Source organism: Priapulus caudatus, unplaced genomic scaffold, assembly GCF_000485595.1.
Source record: "Priapulus caudatus unplaced genomic scaffold, Priapulus_caudatus-5.0.1 Scaffold73, whole genome shotgun sequence".
NCBI classification, from domain to species: Eukaryota; Metazoa; Priapulida; class Priapulimorpha; order Priapulimorphida; family Priapulidae; genus Priapulus; species Priapulus caudatus.
In genome coordinates this window covers 332947-337633 of record NW_014577134.1, presented here as the reverse complement: position 1 = coordinate 337633, position 4687 = coordinate 332947, and positions in this window count along the sequence as shown.

Sequence of the window (4687 nt, the reverse complement as noted above, 5' to 3'; positions counted from 1 at the left end):
AGTCAGCCGCATTCTTGTTGAAGTTAATGTGTTCGTACCATTTTGAAATGCCTTCTGTCCACGTTAATTTATGTCTACTCTTAAGTATGCAGCTAATGTCTTCTGTGTCCCTCGCCGCCGTCCCTGAACATTTACCTTGGTTAATTGCCTGGCTAAAGCGCCGTACTACATATATATATATATAATGTAAGAACCTTACAGACAATTTCTGACTGTTCAGTTCAAGTCTGACACAATCTCTTCGGATCATGATTATGTATAGGAAACTGTTTTAGAATAGAGGCAGGGTTATTAAATGTTTACGGTAACGTTTAAATTCATGTTAGCTGACGCATATTACATCATAGATAGTCTAAAGGTAGTACATTAAATTGTTCCTGGTCTCTTGAATTTTCATACCGCTTGGCCTAATAATACTACTGCGCGCGCGTGTGTGCATGTGTGCGCGCGCGTTGTTTAAATTATTATTTTTTTCATTATATTGTGTGGTTGTTTGTTTTTATTCATTAATCGTTATGGTAACGCATGGTTGTTTCGTTTTATATTTTACCCGTTTCCATTCTGTTTTAGTTTTATAGCCTGATGAAAAGACATACTCTCGAAAGTTTGCTGATTAAAATTTAACACCGTATTTTATTTTTCTACATTTATTTTCATATCTATATGGGTCGCCGACTCGCCGTGTGTTTTTACTTATCTGTCTACTATATATATATATATATATATAAAGTTATAAGGACACGGTAGTAATTTTGACTGTTTATTGCATACAGAACTGTTTCGTGTGGAGCGAAAGGTCCACACTACTCAGTGCCTAATACAGAGTGATCTATTTAGAACATCCCGAGCAGTATAAAACATCATGCATAATGTAATCTATAGTTCGTATTCATACGTGCGCGTTCTAATGAAATACCATATTTACCATATACTACCATATTAGTAAACATATTTGAAACTTGAAAGACAACAACCTAGACTACGCGATTAAATGGAAGATACTGAGCAAAGCGCCACACTACTCGAACACTACGAAGAAATGCAACCTATGCTTAACAAAGAATTTCTACATATTTTGCAAACCTGAAACCGCGACACTGAACAAGAGAAACGAACTTGTTAGTAAATGCAGACATAAAGATAAATTTTTATTAAGGAACGTTATGTGAACTCTTACAAATTAAGTTCTACATATTGTGCAAACCTGAGACCGCGACACTGAACAAGCGAAACAAACTTGTTAGTAAATGCAGACATAAAGATACATTTTTATTAAGGAACGTTATGTGAACTCTTACAATGAATTCAGTTTAGCGCCAGCGCGCAGCAGTCACCGACAATGACGCGCTAATTAGTATCTATGGTATTTCTTTAGAACGCGCACGTATGAAAACGAACAATAGATCACATTATGCATGATGTTTTTATACTGCTCGGGATGTTCTAAATAGATCACTCTGTATTAGGCACTGATGAGTGTGGAGCTTTCGCTCCACACGAAACAGTTCTGTATGCAATAAACGAGTCAAAATTACTACCGTGTCCGTATAACTTTATCTATATTTGCTCTACTCATGGTAGTATTGAGCACTCTCGACACACGAGTTCATAAACAACCATTGGAATCTATATATATATATCACTTATTGATGTAATTAGTTTTCATTAATATAAATATATGTATACGTGCGTGCTTGCATGCGTGTGTACGTGTGTGCGTCTGTGAATTACACACGTGCGTCTATCTCACTATCATATGTCCACCCGTTTATGCATGAAGCAGATTTATTATACCCATCTTAGCATTTATCTGGGACAATATAAAAAGCGTAGTAAAACAATAACGCGAAATTGATTGACAAACAGCAATATACCCACGTAACATACGGGCCCCAGTGTTTACTCATAATACTTCACTATCCAGCCCATGCATGTTCACGTTAGCATCGTTCGCTGAAATGCGCTTAGTTTTGATACGAGTTGTAGCAGGTTGTGTCAGGAGTAGATAATCCCTCCTGGTTGTGTGCATGTCCCGATGACTGCTAACAACCGCTGATCATCGACATTTCTTACTGCTTGCTGTGCTCTCTCTCTACCTGGATTACTGCTGCTATATTATCTCAGCATCTCCACTCCCACCGTCTCTACCTGCTCCTCTTTATCTAGCTCTACCTCAATCACCTTACCTATCTTCTACACTATCCCATCCCCTACCTACTACTCGTAAGTCATAAGGTACTCATCCTGGGTAGGTGCGTGGTGGTTGGTGGTAGACGGGTGGTATTAGGGCAAGTATTTCTGGGTAGGAGCATGGTGGTTGGTGGATGGTGGTAGACTGGTAGTGTTAGGGTCAGTACGTATTACTGGGTAGATGCGTGGTGGTTGGTGGGTGGTGGTAGACGGGTGGTGTTAGGGTAAATATATAATGCTAGGTATAGGTGCAGTGTAGTTAGTAGGTGTTGGTAAATAGGCGGTGTTAGTGTGAGTATTTCTGTGTAGGTGCATGGTGGTTCATGGGTGCTGGTAGATGGGTGGTGTTAGGGTAAGTAAGTATTCCTGGGTAGGTGCATGGTGGTTGGTGGGTGGTGATAGATAAATGGTGTCAGGGTCAGTATTTCTGGGTAGGTGCATGGTGGTTGGTGGGTGGTGGTAGATGGTTGGTGTTAAGGTAAGTAAGTATTTCTGGGTAGGTGCATGGTGGTTGGTGGGTGGTGATATATAAATGGTGTTAGGGTCAGTATTTCTGGGTAGGTGCATGGTGGTTGGTGGGTGGTGGTAGATGGGTGGTGTTAAGGTAAGTAAGCATTTCTGGGTAGGCGCGTGGTGGTTGGGGGGTGGTGGTAGATGATTGGTGTTAAGGTAAGTAAGTATTCCTGGATAGGTGCATGATGGTTGTGTTGCGTAAGTAGGTAACCTTGCAGAGATGCATGGTGGTTAGTGGGTGGCGGTAGATGAGTGGTATTGGGTAAGTAGGTGAACATGGGCAGGTAAGTTATAGGGATACGTGTAACAGGAGGACTGCATGGTTACGAGGGAAAAAAATCCAAAACGATGTCCAGAAAATCATTTAAAGAGTTGAAATAATCTATGGAAACTTGCAGCAGTAAGTGCCAGGTACAGTAACGGCGCCGGATTTAGAGACCTCTGACCTAACGCTGTAGGCAAGTGACACAATCGCTAGGCCTTCGGATAGAGATGTGTATCTCTAAGATGTGTATCTCTTGTTAAGAACAAATGCAGACAATGTATACGTTAAGTCACGACTTCCCTACCACGTTATTGCCAGGATAGGCGTTCAAACGGCAGCTTTTTAAGTTAAGCTTGGCAGTTTGATACTTTATCCCATTGCCAGCTCAATGAATAACATGAAAATATAACGAACATTACGAATGCATACATATATAATTAAACGACGGTGGACCAACAATAACAATATAAAATTTCATATTTAAATTGTTCAATTAACCAGGTAAGATAAAATGATAAAAAATCGTCATACGTAAATTCATGGACAAACTTCATTTTAAAAAGGACTGGTATTGGTGAAAAGGTATTACTAACTAACTAGGTTATCTCACTGCTTAAAGTAAAAGAACGCTTTCACTGTTAAATAGTTAACATTCATTTATAAGATGCGAGATTTACTGATCTCGTAGTTGACCTCACTCTGTTAACTCACGATTGCCTAGCCATATTTCACAATAGGAAATGACGTTGTCACTGAAACACATAGGCATCATGTCAAAATTCATAGGAACTTCTGTGTAGTTATGGCCGACGCTGGTAATGCACGGCGTTGAGCTGACAATGACTTCTAAAAACACATCTAAGCTGGCAGGCAAACGGGCCAATTTGAAAATAAGATAGAATCGATTGAGGAATTATTCATATCCGGTGCTAAAACACTTGTTAACGTAAGTAACTAAATATAACCGTGAGATTGGAAGGGGAATTGGCAAATCGATGCCCAGCAGAAAGGAATGTATATTATAAACCTTCGCGTGCATTACTGAAATTAAAAGAATGTAGTAGTGCCACCTGCTGGGAATAATATGACGCAAATTGTTTACTTATCACCAACGACATACCCAAAGAGTAGACGCCTAATAATATGTTCCCGTCTACAGAAGCGTGCTATGCTTTGTTAAAATCCCACGTTGAAATGACATGATTCGCGCACACATTTGACACTATACTAATACACGACATTTACAAAACAACATGTAAATAATAACGGAAGCATTCTTACTAAAGCGGATCATGCAGGCCGGCATTTCGTTCCAAACGATAGCAGGACGAATACTATTGGGAAGCAATAGAACTGCAAATCGAGTCTGGCTGCCAGTCACCACAGCCGCCTACTGTGTGTGACTACGACATTACCATGCAACAGATTTGTCTGTGAAGTTCGCAAAGCGGCAGTGATTACAAAATGCGTCTGTTACGCAGCGCAATGTTTCCGATTGTTTCCCCCCCCCACACAGACACAGACACAGACACAGACACAGACACAGACACAGACACAGACACAGACACAGACACAGACGCACGCACGCACGCACGCACGCACGCACGCACGCACACACACACACACACACACACACACACACACACACACACACACACACACATATAGTAGGAACGGTAAGGGTTACTAACTTACCTTAACCCGTTTCGACCACGTATA